The 21,940-nt window shown below is 37.5% G+C and overlaps 1 pseudogene; it reads left to right on the top strand.

Moving 5' to 3' along the window:
• The first annotated feature begins 17,918 nt into the window (after positions 1-17,918).
• Positions 17,919-20,827, top strand: LOC109239826 (annotated as a pseudogene).
• The last annotated feature ends 1,113 nt before the right edge of the window (positions 20,828-21,940 follow it).

Here is a 21,940-nt window from a genome sequence, read left to right as displayed (position 1 = left end):
TCTTCAAGAATAAGTGGTATCACATTAAGCTAATGAGCTCCAAATTCAGTTTTGATTGAAGCATTAGATCCGTATTGAAATTTCGGAGCCACAAAGTGAGTCGTCGAATTCGGACATCGTATGAGAGAGTTATGCCAATTTTCGTGTCGGAAAAAATAATTTCCCATTGCGAGCGCCCAGGGTAGCGCGGGGCGCTATCCCTGGTGCCAGGATTATTTTTGGCTACTGGAACCAGCCCCCGGAACCACCTGTGGCGCCCAAATAGTAAAACTCTATAAAACGGGGGTTTCGGCCATTTTTACACATTTGGAGCTATGGAGCTCGGTTTGGGCGATTTTCAGAGACAAAGTTCTCCACAAAACTTGGGGTAAGTGTTCTTGACTCCCTTGTAATTATATTCCACGAATTAGTCTTCATTTTTGGCGTTAGATTATTGATATTTCAAGAGAAATGGAGGAATTCTCTAAAATTCCATAAAAGTGTATTTTTGGGAGTTAAACATCGACCCGGAGTCGGATTTGAGTAAAATTGGTATGGTTAGACACGTAATTGAATGTGTTGTCAGACTTTGTATATTTCATCGGATTCCGAGACGTGGGCCCCATGGGCAATTGTTGGGTTAATTTTAGATTTTGTTGGAAAATTAGTATTTTCATATGGAATTAATTCCTATAGTATGTATTGAATGAATCGAGTTAATTGTGACTAGATTCGGGACGTTTGGAGGCCAATTTGAGAGGCAAAGGCATTGCGGAGTAGGATTTTTGTTCGGATTGAGGTAAGTAATGATTGTAAATCTAGTCCTGAGGGTATGAAACCCCGAATTTCACATCGTTGTGCTACTTTGAGGTGACGGACACGCTAGATAACGAGCGTGGGGTCGTGCACCGTTGGGGATTGTAACTTGGTCCGTCCCGTACGACTATTAAGTCGCGTATTTGATTGAAAACTATTTGATACTATTGTGTTTTGGAAAGTATTACTATGTTTTGGGGCTGAATGCCATATTTGGGCCTTGCGCCAACTATTTGGACCCTTAGGGGCTTTTTACTACTATTCCTCACTGTTTTTGACTTAATATCTGTACTTAGTCATGCTGTATTTTACTGATTTCATAACTCAGTCGTTTTTACTCCATTTTGATACTTTAAATGATATTTTGGGCTGAGCATTCTATTTTACTGTTAGCCCGAGTGGCTTGAGAGATTTGTGACTGCGTGAGGCCGAGGGCCTGTGTTGTGAGGATATTATGGGGTCGGGTTGCACGTCGCAGCAGGTTGTTACTGAGTCATGATATTGTGAGGCCGAGGGCCTGATTGATTTATGCCACTAGGTGGATTGTTGTTATTATGAGGCCGAGGGCCTGACTGATTTATGCCACAAGATGGCTTGTTATAGCGCTTGGACTGTAGGAACCCCTCCAAGAGTATGTACACCCCTAGTGAGCGCGGATACCCAGTGTGAGTGATGTGATGTAGCCCGAGGGGTTGTTGTTGATTTCTATTGTTGCCCGAGGGGCTGTTATTGATTTCTGTTGTCGCCCGAGGGGCTGTTGTTGATTTCTATTGTTACCCGAGGGGCTATTGTTGACTTCTATTATTGCCCGAGGTGCTGTTATTGATTCATGTTATTGCTCGAGGGGCTGATTACGAGTGATTGTGAGATAGCCCAAGGGGTTGGTTATGTTGATATTATGCCCGAGGGGCGGTTTATGTTTTATGTCTTGCCCAAGGGGCTGTTTGTGATTTATGTTGCCCGAGGGGCTGATCATGTTTTCACTATTTTACTCACTATTTTATCACTTAAATATTGAAAAGTTATTGAAAGACAGTTTCAAAGGATTTTTACTAAAATTTGATTTTAACGAGACGACTTGATTTATATACTGTTTTGGGAAACATCATGTACTCATTGTGGTGTTATGACGTGGATTATGTATTTTTTACTGCTCAGTCTTTTATTTACTCTTATTACTTATTGAGTTGGCGTACTCACATTACTCCCTGCACCTTGTGTGCAGATTCAGGTATTTCTGAACCCGGTAGCGGGTATTAATTACTTAGTGGCAGGTTAATCAGAGTTAGCAAGGTAGCTGCCTGGCGATCGCAGCCCTGCTTTCCTCCCTCTACATTCTTCCATAGTTATATTTATTGATTTTCCCGGCCATGCTGGTCTTATATTGTCAGACAATGGTAGTAGGTGCTCATGACTAGTGACACCCCGATGTCGGGCTTGTGTATTTATTCCGCACTAGTTATTTAGACTTATGTTATGAGATTTCTTGTCAATTAATGGCTTAAAAACGACTTTTATAGAATAATGTTTTGATTTGGGAATTGTGTCGGCTGCCTAGTTTCACGATAGGCGCCATCACGACCGGATCAGTTTTAGGGTCGTGACAACATGCCTCCATATAATCAATGCCATGATATTTGCAAATTTTCTTGTGCCACAAGTCATCGTTATGTCTATAGACTTAAAACCTGAAATGACTACATCCACCACAAAAGAACATGTCTCCATATAATCACTGCCATGATATTTTCAAATGTTCTTGTGCCACAAGTCATCTTTATGTCAATAGACTTGATTTTACATTTCACTTTCAAGTGTTGGAACTATCCGTCCAACTTTACAATTTTTAGGTGAAATTAATTTTTATTGTGTAATTTTTCATTTGGCCAATCATTTATCTGTCCAAATTTCATGACAGATTTGAACTCAAGATCCTCATCAATATTAATAATATTGAGCGCTATATTATATCAACAATATCGTCGATGATCATTTTATATCGGTTCCATCATCACTCAATAAAGACATAACTTATCGAGATCTTATTATTTTCAGGTACCTAAGCCTCTCCAATGAGGTCTTATAAAGTGTTATGTCGTGGTGCTCTTATAGAGCACTTGCTTCCTTATTATGACCATCTTTATCATTTGCTCCTCTCCTTCTTCAAGGAGTTTTATCTTTGGGACCGATTAGTATATTATGTGTGTTCCATAGACTAGGTCCATCATGGAGTTTATTCTATTTGGAGCATTAGCAGCTGAAATATAAAATTTAGCTTTAGGGTTAGCAAATATGCATGGCAATATTTTGCAAATGAATTATCACTTGAACTTCAAGTTCATATTTTCTTGTACGAGGATCTAAGTGTACTCATAATAATTTATTTCATGTATTACTTTTTCAGTTGCTCATTTTTCTCTCCCCTAATGCTGGGACCACCAACACATATCCCCAACTTTCTTTGGGGATCCATCTTTGTGCATTGTGGTGAAACAATTAAACCATATAGCATATCCATATTTCTAGATGGAAATTATTTGATTCCCGACCCTGAACCAATTAAGATAGGGAGAATTTATCATAACTTGTTGGCTAGATGCATACAAGTGCTGCTGTATATTAAATAATACATCTCATACCAAATTTCTATTTGGAAGTTTTGTTCTCATAACCAATGGTTTAGCTATAATTGGAGGCATACAATTTCTGCTAAACCAACTTGGATTTAAACCAGCATTATCAGGATAAATCATCATAATTTACATTCTGGAACTATTCTCCAATAATTTGAGCAAGCAACCTTACAAAAGTCAAACTGTAAGTTGATAACAAACGCACATATGAATATACAATTTTATTCGTTCCAGAAATTAAGGGATTCAATCCCAACCTTAATTGGTATATCATGAGAATAAACAGCACAAGAGAATTCTTGAAGGATCTTCTATTTCTTCAATATATGCCAATGTGAATTCTCAATTAATTTTTTTTATCATAATTGAACCGGGATGGCCAACTGGTCATGCCAACTAATATTTGTTATAGTAAACCTCTAGTTTACTTGTGACATGTGATTGCATTATCATGCTTATACTTGTGTAGTACAAATAGAAGAAAAGTCGGGTATCCTTTTATATTTACCCGGTATCATTATAGTAATATGAAGATATTCAATCTTCCTTTCACTTATTGTCTCAACATGCCAATCACTTTCGCTTATTCTTTTGAAACTCAAAAAGTTTCTTTTGAGACTTACTACAATCAATGTCATGAACAATTTTATTCATCCAGGTAGTAACAAATTAGTTCTTCCGGAGCTCTTTATTAATTTTATACTACAAGATATTTTGTCACACCATCCATATGGTTAATGTCTCCTTCACGGAGAAAATAATGTCATAATAATTGTCATGGTCAAAATTATCATAAGCAAAATCATTTCTTGCTTTATCTTTGCCTTTAATAACCTTTTATAAGGCATGACAAAATATTTTTGGCGTACCACATGTACGCCACCAATCACATATCCATGAAACCACGCAATAATATATATTTTCTTTCTTTTTCTCAAACCTCCCTTAGAGATGAGTTGTGTGGTATTCATCCAATCATGCAAAAATACGTCTTTATTCATTACTTTTATTACATATTGCCACATTCACCTTCACAACAGGTCTGCATTCTTAGTGCTTATCACAAGTTACATTTTCAGAGAATTGACCATAATTATCTGAACGTGCGTCATATTTACAAACCATATTGATACACATTTCCTTCACCTTTGAAGGTTTATTTTGAGAACCCATTGTTCTCCTTTTTACAATTACCATAATGATGACTATTATTATTTTGATCTTTGGCACGCCCACATTCATTGGTCAACCACTTGTCTTCATTTAGACTTATTATGCATCGCTATCACATTCACTTCAAGAATGGAGCAAATCAAGTGGGACAAGCTTCATGCTTTTTTATGAAAACTATATTATTTTTCTTTAGTCATTACTATATTTTCAATATGGTGCATTAGGACCCAAACTCAATGCCTTATCCATATAAATGCATGTTAGGACTTAAACCAAACTCTTATCATCATGGTGCGCCAGGACTCAAACCCGATGTCTTATCCTCATGGTGCGCTGGGACTTAAATCCATCGTCTTACCCTCATATAATATTTATCACAAATTGTCTCATTCACTTCTAGGAATGGAACATAATTTTATGTAGCCACATAATAAAATCTATCATAAAAAATAAGTAAATAGAAATGATAAGAGCTATTATCAATAAAAATATGATGGAGTACAAACTCGTGCACTAGTGTCTTACATATAAACATGTCAAAACAGAGAGTCACCATGTAGCGTTATTACTATGTGATGTGTTAATGTAAACTAATGCATGGTGGTTACATAAAATGTACACAAGAATTGAAACACATAACTATATATACTTAACTTCAGAAAGCAAATTATCTTAAGTAATAACTATTGCTAGCATATTCTGTTTTTATACAGAAGGTGTCAAAAATAGGCTAGTAAAACATAATGATATCACTTTGTCAATTATCAACATAAAAAAATATTGCACCTAATTAGATTAGGCCATCGATCTTAAAGTACTCGTTCACACAAAAGATGATTCTAAATCAAATGTTACATTACACCTAACATGACCAGAATGCCTTTTAATGTTTCACAGAGATCTTTTAATATCATAACAAATTAATAGCATGAGGTTATATTTGTATGAGATCAATCTTAGAACTAGGAATAAAATTAGCAGACATATACAACCATACAAGCATGAAAACTTAAAATCCAAAGCTTGCTATTTTCTAACCAAAGCAACTACAAATCTTAAATTTTAACATAAGCTAAATACACAATTTATGGTATAATTAAAAATAATACTCATAGCTGGACAGTAAGAAGCAAACTCAATATTGATATGACATACGAAATGCCCACGTTTTATTGGCTCAACCAAATTGATTCAAGATTGTCGGTTATTCATAGTTCCATCATGAAATGGGCTATCCTTTCAATTTGGTTAGATTTTCGTGTTGATAACGTGTTAAGAAACTAAGCTCAAAATAATAATATAAAACAAGAAAATAGACAAGAATGTAGAGAGAAAGAGAGGAGATTCTTATTTCATCAGGTGGTTTCCAAGTATATACAATATCATTTCTCATCCTCTATTTATAGTATTATATAGAGGTATACAAAAGAATATCATAAACATGACATTAAACATTTGAGATCATGGAGGAAGATCATGGGGAGGTTATGGAGGTATGAGAGTCACAACCATAATGGTAAGAAGTAGTGGGAGGTTAATGGAGAAGAGTAGTGGGTGTTATTCATTTAGGAGTTATAGACATCCACCATAATATAATGTTTTGTAACAATTTAAAACTTATATAATACAGCTTTATACGTTGTATACCTTCTAAATACATAATTCACATAATTATACCCAAAGGTGAATTGTATACCTCGAATGTTAGGATAACTGACTTATATTGTTGTATACTATCAGGTGACGTTTGGTTGACCTTTCAATAGAGTTAAAGGATGTAGTGCAGTGGATGGGACTGCTCTTCCCTTAACCAGAGGTCTCGAGTTCGAGCCCAGGGTATGAAAAAAGCCTCGGTAGGGAGCGCTTCCCCCCGAGTGGGGCCCTACGCGGCGCGAATCCGGATATAGTCGGGCTCCAATGCGAGTACCAAACACCGAGTGGAAAACCAAAAAAAAATCATCAATACAAGGAATTGGCATAACAGTACATTGTTTGGTTGGTGTTTCAGGAAAAAAAAATCTTGGTATAAAATTTAGTATATCTAATACAATGTTTGGTCCTGTAATGAACCCGAATTCACAACACAAAGTAAACGAGGGAGATGATAGGTTTAATTCATAAACTCAAAGAGTCAATCATTACAATGACATAAACTAGAACTAAGAAGGAGATTCAGAAAAGAAGAATAGAGAGAGCCAACGAAGAACATAAAGAGATAGTCTAGATGGACAAGCCAGAAGAACGGAGATGAGAGGGAAACAGAGTTCTCAACAATATGCCTAATCTCAAAATCACCGGCCACTACTCTTTTAATAGAATAGTTCTTGGGCTCACTACTCGATCCGTATCCCAAATTAGCCTAACCTTATTGCTTGTTCTCGGCCCAATAGCTCTTCTCAGCCCAGTAGCTATTTGTGTGTTGATATCCTTATTGGGCTGGGGTTGATTCATAACAATACTCCCTCCTAAAAAGAACCTTGTCCTCTGTCACGATCCAAAATCCAACTAGTCGTGATGGCACCTAACCCAACCCACTAGGTAAGCCAACTAACAACTATCCGATTCCAATGAAAATAATAAAAATAATTAAATAGAGAAGTTAACTGAATCTTAAACATTCCCCAAGTCTGGTGGCACAAATAATGAGCTTCTAAGAATAGAATTTACAAGCTGGTATGAAATAAATACATCATCTATAAGTACATAGACAGAGTTTTATGAATCTAAGGCTACCATGAACAAAAGGCAGCTGCAACCGGAACGCAGCTACGACTTCAAGTCCAGCTCCCGTCGAACACAGCAACATCATCAGTCATCATCTGCACGTAAGGTGCAGAAGTGTAGTATGAGTACAACCCACCCCATGTACTCAATAGGTAACAAACATAACCTTAGGTTAAAAGTAGTGACGAGCTGGAACAAGGTCGGGTGCAACACCAATAGCCAACAATAGTTCATAACAACGTAAAGCAAGTAATAAAAGAAGTAACTCGGAATTTAAGATGTTCAACTTATTCATAGTTCCCGAAAAATAGTTCCGCTTTTCAAGTATATCAGTGAAAACCCAAATCCTTTACCGAAACCGTCGAAAATAGGGGTAAGTTTGAAAGCTGTAATTTTTCCCAAAAAACCTTTCAACAAGTAAATGTTTCATTTTCAGATAGCATGAGGAAAGTACCTCCATATGCCTACATATCAATATACAGGTAAAATCATAAATGCCACCAAAATCGAGTAGCAGAAGGAAATGCATCTCTATGCATGTATCTCAAGATTGCATGTCAAATGCAATGCCTCTCAGTGATGAACTCATGTACTCACACTCTCAAAGTACTCAATCTCACTGTCTCGCATTCTCTCTTACCGTGCTCGATACTCAGCATATTCAATCACTCAGCAGTGTATAATACTCGTTGGGGCGTGCAATCTGATCCACATATATATAGCCATAAGTCTCGTTGCGGGCTGCAACCCGATCCATATACATATATATATATAATCAACTCGCTCACCGGGGGTGTGTTTAGACTCCGGAGGGGTTCCTTCAGCCCAAGCACTATCACAAATCAATAAAATCCACTGCAGCGTGCAGCCCGATCCCATAAAATGTAATCAATGTAACATGCTACGGCATGCAGCCCGATCCCATAATATCACTCTCACTCAGGCCCTCAGCCTCACTCAGTCATCAATTTCTCCAGTCTCTCGGGCTCACAATGCCATGAACTAGCCCAAAATGATGATATGATGTGTCAATAAATGGTAACAGAGACTAAGATATGATATGTATATGAACACGTATGACTCAGTATGTAAAGCAATGAAAGCAGATAGCTCAATAGCAAAAATGACTTCAGTGGGTCCCAACAGGATAAGCATGTAGCCTAGGCATGATTTCTAACATGTATCACAACTCAATAGCTCAAGCACGTAGAGATTTTACGGTTACTAATAAGATCAGGTAACTACACAATATCACATAAATAACGGAGTCACTATTCACATGGTGCATGCCCACACACCCGTCACCTAGCATATGCGCCACCTCAGTACGAATCACTTAGCACGTAATTCGGGGTTTCATACCCTCAATACCAAGTTTAGAAGTGTTACTTACCTCGAACGAGCCAATTCCAATACCGAGCAAGCCAAGTGATGCTCCAAAAATGCCATTCCGCGCATTCCGACCTCTGAATGGCTCGAAACAAGCCAAAAATAAATCAAATACATCAAACAAAGCTGAAGGAACCAATCCCAATCGACAAAAGTCAAATCTTGAATCAAAAGCCCAAAATCAGCCAAAAAGTCCAACCCGGGCCCGCACTTCGGAACCCAGAAAAACTCACAAAATACGACAACTCATTCAATTACGAGTCCAACCATACTAGTTTCATTCAAATCCGACTCCGAATCAATGTTCAAAACCCAAAAATTTGCATTATGAAACTTTATGCTAAAACCCCCAATTTCTCTTTAAAATTCATCAAGCAATTATCAAAAATGAAGATAGATTCATGGAATAAAAATCAAAACCAAGTGTAGAACACTTACCCCAATCCTTGTGATGAAAATTTCTCAAACAATATCTCAACTCGAGTCCCACATCTCAAAATATGATAAAAGAACCAAAGCCTCGATTTATAGTATTCTGCCCAGTATTTTCGCACCTGTGATACATTAGCCGCTTCTGCGGCGTCGCTTTTGCGACCAAAAACACGCTTCTTCGGAGAAGCACTGGAGGTTTGCCTTCGCACCTGCGGTAGAAACTCCGTTGCTGCGCACACGCAGGTGCGAGTCCAAATTGCGCTCTTGCGTTGATGTTCGCTTATGCGCCCTTCTCACCGCATCTGCGCCTTCGTAGAGGCGAATGAACCTCCGCTTCTGCGGACTCCTGCTCCCAGCAACACTTCTGCTCCTGAGACTCCTTTGTCACTTCTGCGACCATCGCACCTGCGCAAACCAGCCGCAGGTGCGGTCACACCAGAACCATCAGCAACCAGCAATGCAAACATAAAGAAAAATGACCTGAAATCAATCCAAAACACGCCCGAGCCCCTCGGGACCCCGTCCAAGTATACCATTAAGTCCCATAACATAACACAGACCTACTCGAGGCCTCAAAACACACATAACAACATCGAAACGACGAATCACACCTAAATTCAAACTTGATGAACTTTAAACTTTTCAACTACAATAACTTGTGCGGAAACATAGCAAATCAACCCGGAATGAACCCAAATTTTGCACATAAGTCCCAAATGACAAAACGAAGCTATTCTAATTCCCGGAATCACAATTCGAATTTGATATCAAAAATTACACTCCCGGTCAAACTTTCCAGAAGTCCAACTTTCGCCATTTCAAGCCAAATTCAACTATAGACCTCCAAATCACATTCTGGACACGCTCCTAAGTCCAAAATCACCCAACGGAGCTAACGAAACAATCAAAAGTCCAATCCGAGATCAGATAGTAAAAATTCAAACTTGGTCAACTCTTCCAATTTAAAGCTTTCTTGTTGAGAATCATTCTTCCAAATCAGTTCCGAATAACCTGAGAACCAAAACCGACGATTCGCATAAGCCATAATACAACATACGGGAATATTCATGCCCTCAAACCACCGAGCAAAGTGCAAATACTCAAAACGACCGGTCGGATGGTTATATCCTCAAGGTTCGAAGACAATGATAACATAGTGGTGGCGTTCACTGATGGAGCTTGAAGTAACGTTGTGGAACAATCTACATAGGAAAATGCAATAACCACATCTCCAAAAGTCTTAACAAAGTTACTTGTCCCCAACCATGTTCGTGAGAGTTCATAAGCAAAGCCTCCACCACTACTAAGGTATTTGATCTGCTCACTAGTACTACCAGATGTAGCCTTGGAGACTGTCAATGAAGCCTTCTTTTTAATATCAAACTCCACAATTTGTAGCAAGTAAACAAAACCAGCCACAATCACACAGTGAATTTGCTCCCCATGGCTTGCTCGGATGTTTAAAATTTTCCAATTATTGTGGTACCCAATTGATGCCAACTGAAAGTTGGTAATTCTGTTATAAAAGAGTCCAACCAACTCAGTTATACAACAGCTCCTGGCTACTAAAAGCAACTCTCCTGGTGCATTCCACAACTTTGGATACATTGATTTCCTTGACAGTAGAGGAAAGCTCGTCTTGTTTACTACAATTTGAATGGACAACTCAACAAAAATAGATGAATCAATAATATGGGAATGTCTAATTTTCCTTCTTTGTCATCTCAACTCTATCTACCCCAATAATAACTTGCTCGTCATCTCTCCTAAACTCAAAAAGCTCATCTCCGTTCTCCTCGTCATGGCCCTCCTCGATGAGGTTTGTGCCATCTTGCAACCTGCTGGTCAGTTTGACATCTGAGATAGTGTTCCATGAGATCAAGCCGACGTGTATTTCTGTTGACATGGCAATAGGCGAGATTGCTACTCTATAGCTCAAGGTTGGTTTTCTTTTCTTCCCAACGCTATCTTGTGGCTTCATTGTAAAATGGTCCTTTTCACCCCTCGCTATATTTTTCACAACCGTATTAAGAACATAGCAGAAATGACTATATAGAAGAGTCAACTTCACTTCATTTAATTTATCCAAAACCATGTTACCCTCGAGAGCTTCATACTTGACTAGAAAATCGTCAAGAACATTACTAAAACTGTGTTCCCACTCTAATATGTGTTTGAAATCTGCCACCAAAATGTCATGTTTTACATCAAAATACTCATCTAAGATTGGACTATATTCTTCCCCTGCAATTAAAGGACCCGTGAATGCAATGTAGTTATAGATAACATAGAACCCATTGGACAAGTAGGAATTCACACACCATGTTTGTCCAAGATCCTACACTTTACTCGTAGGTTAGAATATGCAAATAAGGAAGACTTGCTAGTACATCCCAGCAAAAGTAGTTCCTCTACGTTCTTAATATACCTTGGCTTGAGTAAAACTTCACCACCTGCTTCTGTTATAACCTTGAGTACGTATTTCGCGGAAGTATCCTTATCCAAGTATTGCACCGTAGTTTCATCATGCCAGGCAAACAATAAAACAAGAAGGTTCAGTCTCCAAGGTAATACCATGGCTCTTGGTTCCAACTCTGTCAAGTCGGATGAAGAGTCATTTTCAGCATTATAACAGTAATGAAAGGCTGGAGATGTAGTTCCAGGCAACATCGAATCTAAGTGCAAAATGTAGGCATTCAAACACCATTCTTTTCCGGGATCCCACATTGTAGTCATGGAGTTAATATTTGCAAAGAAGAAAAATATGTCAGCAGGTCCCTTCAATAGTAGTGGCTCTACATTCACAGTATAACCTGTTAGAGACTTGAACTTGAAACCTATTCCTGGATCTCCTACACAAAAACCCGTCGTAATTCTACGAACAATGACCACAACGAGATTTACACCAGGATTAAATGGAAATTGATTCGAAAGACGTTGATTAGTGAAAGTGTTATCAATACGACAAGCTGATTTCTCAGGTATTTCCTTGAAATCGTTCACAACTATGGTCGAGTAATCCATACATGTACTATCGAATTTCATTGAGAAAGCAATATGCAGTACACTCACCACCAATAGAATACCTTCATCATGTTCTACTGCCCCACTAGCGTTTCCATACTCAACATCCGGTATCGTTTCATCCGAAGGCATTTTACCTGTCGAAATTCCATCCCCTTTCTCCATAAAAAGTTTATCAAGAGATAGATTCACAATAGTTTCTAGTCCCATGAAAAAGTCAGCAAGACACATGTCTTCCAAGACCTCAGATTCAGTTTGCCGTTCACTAGAGCCACGATCAAGAGAAGTCGTATTAACGTACCTCTCTAGTCTCTAGAATATCTCTATGGGAACTGTCATCTAATAGTTGGACTTTGCAGCTTTAAGGAATTGTAGCTTCGGCATCAGGCAGTTCGATTGGAGCATCTGATTGCACCTCTTTGAACACCTTAGGTCAACCACTATGTAACATGTCGTCGAACACCTTAGGTGATTGATTATCGTTCAAATCAGCTACAAAGTGAGAGATAGAGATGTGTGCATCTGTGCTTTGCCACGCTGCTTTAACAGAAGAAGTTTCATCCACTGCTTTGGTGAAAACTCCAGCAAACTTTTCACACATGCTTCGCTTCTGAGTTTCCAACTTTGAGTGTAGATTCAAGCCCATAGAAGTTGGAATTATGACTCAAATCAGGTAAGGGAGATACCTGGGCTTCAGACGAACACAAAGTAGAATAACTAAAGTAGCTATGATAAGTCAGGGACGAATCAACCACACTTTTATTGGAATCTGCGAAGGTCCATTTTCGAAATCGCAAAAACAATTTCTCCTTGAAGTGGTTCCAATCGTAGAACTGTTTGTTACGATGTAGCCGACCAAACCAAGCGAGGGCCTCACCTTCTAGGTAGAAGTAAGGAAGAGGTAACCAGCCTTCCTCGGAGAAGCCAAGAAATTTGAAGTAATGCTCCGCCCGATAAACCCAGCTCTCTGGGTTGCCATTGCTGAATTTATCCAGTATCACAGCTGCCATTGGAGTCCGAATCCATGAAAAGCACCAATGTAATGAACTCGAATTCACAACAAAAAGTAAATGAGGGAAATGATAGGTTTAATTCATAAAGTCAAAGATTCAATCATTACAATAACATAAACTAGAACTAAGAAGGATATTCATAGAAGAAGGATAGAGAGAGTCAAGGGATAGTCCAGATGGAGAAGCCAGAAGAACAGAGACGAGAGGGAAATAGAGTTCTCAACAATATGCCTAATCACAAAATCACCGGCCACTACTCTTTTAATAGAATAGTTCTTGGGCTCACTACTCAACCGGGTCCCAAATTAGCCTGACCTTATTGCTTGTTCTCGGCCCAATAGCTCTTCTCAGCCCAATAGCTATTTGTGTGTTGATATCCTTATTGAGCTGGTGTTGATTCATAACAGGTCGGCTTTTTTATTTTCTTCGTATATAATACCCATATAAGTTATTGAGAAAGTTTATGTATTATTTATGCGAAGTAGAAAGTGAAATAAGATAACATATATTACTTAGATTAGAACATTATAGTGAAAAAACTAACCCTCCTAATAGTGAACAAAATTATTTTTTTACTAAAAATTAATTAAACATTTTGAATTATTATAAGTTATTTGTAATAAAATCAAACTAAATATCCAACAAGAACCCACATTATACTTTTTACATAACTAATCCTTGCATAATAATTTTTATATTGCTAATTCATGCATAACTAATCTCTATATTATTAATCACGACATAATTTGTATCTAAAACAAATGAACCTTTAAAGTATATACAACAACAAGCCCGGTAAAGTCCCACAAGCGGGATCCGGGGAGGGTAGTGTGTACACAAATCTCAACCCTACCTTGAGAGGGTAGAGAGGTTGTTTCTGATAGACCCTCGACTCGGGAAAGAAGAAAATAAATAGTAGAGACAAGCAATACCAATATAAAGGTCCTGAAAGATAATAAGAAACATACTAAGAGCTAGAAATAGATGGAAGGAAGCAGTAGCAATAAGTATCAACCACAACAAGAAACTAAGAAACCTACAGAGACGATAGTATGAAAACACGTAAAATTAGCAATCTAAGAACAAGAAACACTACCAAACTAACCCTAATACCCCTGTACGGATTAAAAAGCGCTCGACTACCTACTAACCTTCTACCCTGGTTCTCGATCTCCCCACTTTCCTATCAAGGGTCATGCCTTCGGTAAGCTGAAGCCGCGCCATGTCCTGCCCGATCATCTCTCCCAAATGCTTCTTTGGCCTCCCTCTATCTCTTCTCAAACCCACCAAAGCTAACCGCTCAAGCCTCCTTAATGGGGCATCTTGGGTTTCTCCTCTTCACATGCCCGAGCCAGCTAAGTCTTGCTTCTCGCATCTTGTCCTCCACGGGAGCCGCACCTACCTCTACCTGGACATAGGGCGGATTTACAAGGACGGGTATGGGTTCACGTGAACCCATGCTCCCGTCCCTAGACTGTATATAGCACTGTAATTCTTCTGGTATATTACTTAATTAGATCTGAGTGAACCCATCCACAAGATGCCACTTGGTCCATTGCTGTGTGCCCCGTTGATAGTCCAGGTTAGGGTTTTTAATCCCCTGTCTTTTGTTTCCCTTTATATTTTTTTGTCTTTCTTTTTCTAGTCCTTGTCTTCCTTTTCGTTCTTTTCTTTTTTGGTTTCATTTTGTGGTTCTTCTTTTATTGTTTTATCTTTTCTTTATTTCATGTTTATTCTTTTAATTTTTTTTTCTTTTCTGTTTTGATTCATTAAAATTCACATCTCATTACCTCTCTTTCTCTCTCACTTTTTTTACGAACGATAGTCATCCTTAACTAATTTGTTTATCATTTCTCTCATTCATATTTTCCTTCGAATTTTCTTTTTGATTTGTGAACTGAGTTGTCTTCAAATAACGTTGCTATTATTAATTACTTTTAAGGTATAAAATTTGTTAAGAACAATTGTAAATTGTATGATATTTCCTTGTGATAATAGTATTAACCTCGGTTTGCTCGATAAGTTATTGTCATTGCAAAATTTTGATGGAATCAAGCTAGACGGTAGTATAGATAGTGCACCCATAAAATCCTGGATACACCTCTGCCTGGACATTTTCATTCCTAATCTTATCAAACCTAGTATGCTCGCACATCCATCTCAACATCCTCATCTCCACTACTTTCATCTTCTGGGTATGAGAATTCTTGACTAGCCACAACATAGTCGGTCTTACCACCACTCTGTAGAACTTGCCTTTAGTTTCGGTGGTATATTCTTATCGCAGATAACACCGGAAGCTAGCCTCTATTTCATCCACCCGCTCCGATACGATGTGTGACATCCTCATCAATCTCCCAATTCCCTTTAGAAATAGCTATATAAATTGTAATAATGTTCAAAATGAGCATTTTTGAGTAATTATTTTTTGATTGCACGGGTATTTTCTTTGATTTTACTTATTTATCCTAGGGAATATAAATGAAATACTCAAAATAGTTGATTTACGGCTTCTATAACTTTTCTCTATAGGACTAATTGCACATACCTCCCTTAATTTTTCCAAAATGTGTAATATGGAAAATTTTGATAGATATTTACAAATACAATTTAAAAAATATGTAAAACGCACATGTGAAATACCATTTACATGTATTTCTGAGTGTTATTAGTTTAAATTGTATTTTAAAAATAGGCGAAATACATAAAGCGCCCCTTCAGTTGTCCTCAACGATCATTTGAACACCTTAACTGAAACCATTTCCAGCTAGACACTTCATGTGACTATTAAGTAAATCAAATAGACACCCCAGTGCGGCATACCAGATGCGTGAGTTACACTTGCCAAATGAGCCAATCAATGAACGACACGTGTAATTTGTAATTAAAACTTAACACAAATTAACCAAAAAAACAAAATGACTTTAAAGAAGAAAAACCCTTTTCCAGCGCCCTTCCCCCCCCCCCCCTCCAACTTCATCTTCTTCTTCCAAACCAAAACCAACGCCACCCCCACCGTAAGGTTTACAAAATCCAAAATTGGTCTTTTAAATCCTTGAAACCATCACATCACATCACAGCTGTTCCTTAGACACGGTATCTTCTTTAGCCCTAGCCACAAATTTGAGAGGGGCAGTAGAAAGCCTTCTCATTCTTGAAATACCCATTGCCGCACAAAAGTTGGAATGTGGAGCTAAAAGGTCTGGAGTTGCACAAGAAATTATCACTAACGCCTTCGTGATCTTTGTCGGCTCCGTCGCCCGATGCCAGAGCGGGGTTCTCGTTACTGGTTTTGGTGCTTTTTAGTTGGAATTTCTCTGTTCCTCTCTCCATTTTGCTGTATTAAGGCATTAAAATCTTGAAGAGGGTATGTTTGTTCAATTGCTAGGATGATGAGGTTGGATTGGAACTGATTTGATTTTTTTGTGTTATTCTTGTATATGAGATTGTTTAATATGGTGAAGTAATTAATAGGTATAATTCTTGATTTTTTTTTTTTTCTGCCAAACATCCGGCCACTGCTCCGGTGGTAGCTTAAGGTAGTGGAGCTACTTATGTTGGGGTGAGGAAGGTTCACATGAAACTTTGGTGAAAAACGTCTAATATTATTGCTGACAGATTTTTGAGTGAGAAAAAAATAACAATGTGGGACCTGCTTTCAAAATTTAATTTAATTGAATTCTAAAACAAAAAAGAAAAAGTCTGATAAAACCTCACGCGCCCAAACGCAATTAAAATACACGTAACTTGTCATGTCACTGTGAAGTGTCTACTAGATATACTTAACAGTCACTTGAAGTGTCTAACTGGAAATGGTCTCAGTTGAGGTGTTCAAATGATCGTTGAGGACAACTTAAATGGACCATTTTTGTATTTCGCCTTAAAAATACATATTTATAATAGCATTTCAAAAAAGTAACTTATACCCATTGTAAGCTGAACACACTTTGACTTATAAATTTTAATGAATGTGACTTATGAATCGCAATATTATAAATTGTGATACTACAAAATTGGACTTATAATCGCGCCGGTTATCGAATGCAACTTATAAATCACAATTTACAAATGCAACTTATAAATTTGAATGACTAATAGCCCGTTTGGCCAAGCTACAAAAATCAGCTTATTTTGAGAAATGCTTTTTTTGAAAAGTGCTTTTCTCAAAAGTACTTTTGGTGAGAAGCAGTTTGTGTTTGGCTAATTAGTTTGAAAAGCACTTCTGAGTAGCAATTAGTGTATGGCCAAGCTTTAAAAAGCTGCTTCTAAGTGTATTTTTCTCAAAAGTGCTTCTCAAAAAAGTGCTTTTGGAGAGAAGCTACTTTTTTCTGCTTCTCCAAAACTGCTTCTGCTTCTCCTCAAAAGCACTTTTTTTCCTTCCAAAAGCTTGGCCAAACACCTCAATTTTTGGCCAAAAGTGCTTTTGGCAAAAAAATAAAAGCACTTTTGGCCAAAAGAGCTTGGCCAAACATGCTATTAGCCANATATTTTTTGTACAATTAACTTATAATAAAATTAACTTATAATTTTACATAAAAATAATAAATGCACGAAAATTAATTTATCAAAATTATACACCAAGGTTAAAATATAATATTAATATTAAAAAGACATTACATAAATATAATTAAATATATATAAAGAGATAAATTAAAAGATTAAACAATAAAATAATAATAAAAAATTAATAAATAGTAATAGGGGAGATGAATAGTATACCCGTATTTGAGGGAACACTATCATCCCCCATTTTGGGGACAAAAATGGGGGAGGGTTGGAGCAAAATTCCCCCAAAAATTTCCCCCATTCTGTATTTGTATTTGTGTAGCATATATAACAGGCTTCTTGAAGTTTGAAGGACGGACTGACGCGGGTCTCAACTCTCACGTGTATCCCACTTTGCACGCAGCACACCACTCACTGTGTGTGCCTGTGCTGAGCTGCGTTTCTTCCCCCATCTTGCCCTGACCAATTTTTCCCGAAATTATTTTTGTCAGATTCCATCTCTTTTGATTGAACGTTCCTTATCATTTGCCTCATCGATCCATTTCTGGTTCCGGGTCCTGATCATAACCTCAATTCTTGTTGTAAGTTTGCCTAATTCCTGAGTTTTTACTATGTCATATATCATATTCTCTATGAATGTGTGTGTGGTAGTGTCAGTGATTTTCTAAAATTGTTTCGTTGATTTTATTTTTTCTTGGTTGCAAGATGGGAAATTGATGTGGTATTAATGGGATTGTTGCCTCTGCCCAAAGAGGTGAAATCTTTTTGAGTCTTTCTCGATTTGGGTTTTTAGTGGAACTAAGAAATCTATCTTTGGTACATTTTAATTTGCTGGTCACTATTGGGTTGCTTGATATTTCATTTCTTGGTCTACTTTTGGCTGAAACGTCTTTTATTTACTGTTAATCTCAGTTTGCACAGTGAGTTTTGAGTTGTTTTCATCTGCTTTTGAATTTCATTTAGTTGCCGAGGATAAGCAGATGCTGGACTTTAAATTGCTGTATTATCATGCCAGATAATGTAACTGTTTAATTTGGAGGTTTTAGTGACTTTTTGATTTGTTATTCTGTTCATAAGGGAATGGAGCATCTTCCTGTTGAGGTCATTGGCAACATATTGTCCCGGCTAGGAGCTGCACGAGATGTTGATTGCATCTTCTACTTGCTGGAAATGGCGAGAGGCTTGGAGAAATCATCTTTACACGCTCACTTTTAATTCGGATGACTGGCCTCTTTATCATGAGCTCGCACGGAGCAGACTAGATATAATTGTAACCCGGACGATTTTCCAGACTAACGGACTGTATGGATGATGTGGATGAGTTTTCTGCTGCTCCGGTGATTGCTTGGCTAATGTATACTAGAGAAACCTTGCGTGAGTTATGTTTGACTAAAAGATGTCAAAACCTTTTCGATTGAAACAAATTGATAATAATGATGAGATCAATCTTAGTCGAACATAATAAACTCCAGATCTAAAAATGAATCAGAAAGCGATGAATAAGATAAAATATGAACAATCGATCTTATTGATGTTTCTTGATACAGTGAAGATGATTAATTTACATGATATAGTGAGGATGATCAACTTGCATCCTTTCTTCTAAGAGAGCTGCTGAAGAGAGAGAAAGATAGAGAAAAAAGAAGAAGAAGCCCCCTTTCACTTGGGGGATTCCTCCTATATATATATATATACACATATATATATATACACATATATATATATATATATATATATATATATATATATATATATATATATATATATAGTTCTGGAGTCCTTGCTGTATTCTCTAGTCAATGTGCCTCCATACCACGACCATTTTCGTTGTTACTTGAGTACTGTAGGTAATTAGATCGGAGCAAGTCATGATGTCACTTCCTATCCTGCCACTTAGGCGGGATCCCAGTTGGATCGACCACAATGGTCAGATTTTGACCAATACAAGTTACACTATAATGTCAGGACTACTCCTAACATTAATATACTCGAGAAATGTGGTCGCCAGAGATTGGAAGTACTAGATCTCGCTCACAATACGATTACGAGTGTTGAACCTAGTTACCAAAAATTTCCTTGCTTGAGGTCTTTTTCACTGAGCAATGTAAGTGTATCAGCATTGGACCTCAGTCTTTTCCTCACAGCCTGCCCAAAAGTTGAGGTCTTGAGCCTCGTAAGTCTGGATATTATTATGTCTGATCCACAGGCCTCAATGGAGTTGAGTACTAACTCTTTGAAAGATATCTACGTTGAAGCCATTAGTTTGGATAAAATTGTTTTGGAGACTGATAGCCTTGAGAAGTTGCAGTTAAAAGATTGTACGCTTGAAGTCTTTGAGCTTGTTAGCAAGGGGAAGTTAAGACTCCTTAAGACTAATGATGTTAGTGTCATCCATCTTGATATTGGTGAGAGTGCCGAGAATCTTGAGATTGCGGACCTCAGCAATTTCACAATCATGTGGTCCAAGTTCCATCATATGATAGAAAAATCATCAAAACTCAGAAGACTGAGGCTATGGGGAGTTGTATTCGATGACGATGATGAGGTTGTTGATATCGAGACAATTTCTGCTTGTTTTCCTCAATTAAGTCATCTCTCATTGAACTATGAACTAAGAGAGGCAGCAGTTCAGTATGGATTGCAAGGTTCTTTTCAATTGGAAAATGTGGTTGGACGGTGATAAGTGACCTTTTCTCGCAGTGGGTTGCAGGGCTATTGGAAAGGTGCCCTAATCTGAGGAAATTGGTGATTCATGGGGTTGTTTCAGAAACCAAAACACATGAAGAATGCCATACATTTCACATCTTTTATTGTAAGGCTATGAGGAAGTATTTAATTTGAAGATAGATGTTCAGTTTGAATATGACTAACAACTGTACCCTGCCTCGGAATTCACATTTTTGTCAAAAGTCAATAGCTCAAGGAGGTACATAATCCTTCTATGGTGGCTGTTTTTGTCATTACATTGATACCATACTCCTCCTTTTTAAGTTGAAGTTGTTCTTCAACATTGTAACTTACCCTATTCTTTCGGTTCAAATTCACATATGTTCACGGTTATGGTGTGTAGGCTATACTTATGACTTTTCTGCCTTAATTATCTCATTCTTTAATGGGGACCTACAAACCGATATATGAATGTATATCATTTCAAGATTATTTTTAATGGGAAATTTGCTAGCAAGGATTACTTTATATGGAAATTATCTACCTCAGAATTGCTAGAGGTTTATTTATAAAGCCGTATTGCTTGCTTAATAACCTTTATTGGAGTCATAAATAAAGTCTCTGCAGCTATCGTGTACTCGTCTTTACTCTAGCTTTGGAGGACTTTCTGAAGTTTTCTTTTGAATAATCTACTTGCCCTTGGAGGGTGGAGTATTCCTTTTTCTGACGAAACTTTCTTCTGTTTGAGAAATGATGGGGTTAGGTTGGATGAAATCACCAAATTTCTCTGAACCACAACCCTTCTTATTCCCCCTCCACGGGGCATGCGTCTTTGTTTTGTTTGATGGAATTGTGTTCACCTTCTTCTTCGTCTGTGTTGCTCTTTTATTTCTGACCCCGATGTTTAGTGAAGATCAGAATGGGTATTCCAATTAGTTTGCTTTTTGACCTGATCGTGCTGAATTACATCAGGAGATCCGCTCCTTTGTAAGAGGAAAATTGTGCTTCATTTTTGACAGGAGAATGAACTGAAGTAATATGTTTTCCTGGTTCCATTCTCAGCTATTTTCTCTTAGTCTAACTTGTGGAGCTGTGCTATGTTGAAGAGAGGTAAATGGGTGGGGTAGAAATTATTTCATTATCGTTTTTTGAAATAAAAGAAGAATTATTTAGCTTAAAACCTACTGAAGTTGGAGAATGTATAGGAGTTAAATGTGGTTAACACTCTTTAGTTACAAGATGTAACAGTAATTAGTTTGACCTTATTACTTATATCATCAGTAGTAGAACATAAATGGTGAAGTTAATGTGATATGGAAATGATGAGGTCTGGTTTGAAGTAGAGATGTTAAATGTAATAAATTGTTCAGACTTGTGACGGGGTCAGAAAAAGTAGATTCTAGAAGAGTTCCAAAACGAGATGTCGAGGAATTACTTTCCTGCCTGGATGATTCTTTCTTCCTTTGATTGCCTTCAAAATGAAGACAGGAGGTTGCATTGTGTTCAGAAGGCAAGTGAATGCAGTTGAGGTGAAATCGTATCTTTTTTATTTTTTTTATTTTTATATATAAGGTGGACTTTAGT

The sequence above is a fragment of the Nicotiana attenuata genome, unplaced genomic scaffold (assembly GCF_001879085.1).
Source record: "Nicotiana attenuata strain UT unplaced genomic scaffold, NIATTr2, whole genome shotgun sequence".
NCBI classification, from domain to species: Eukaryota; Viridiplantae; Streptophyta; class Magnoliopsida; order Solanales; family Solanaceae; genus Nicotiana; species Nicotiana attenuata.
Note: the sequence above shows the minus strand (reverse complement) of the source record. Positions and strands in the feature narration are given on the sequence as shown.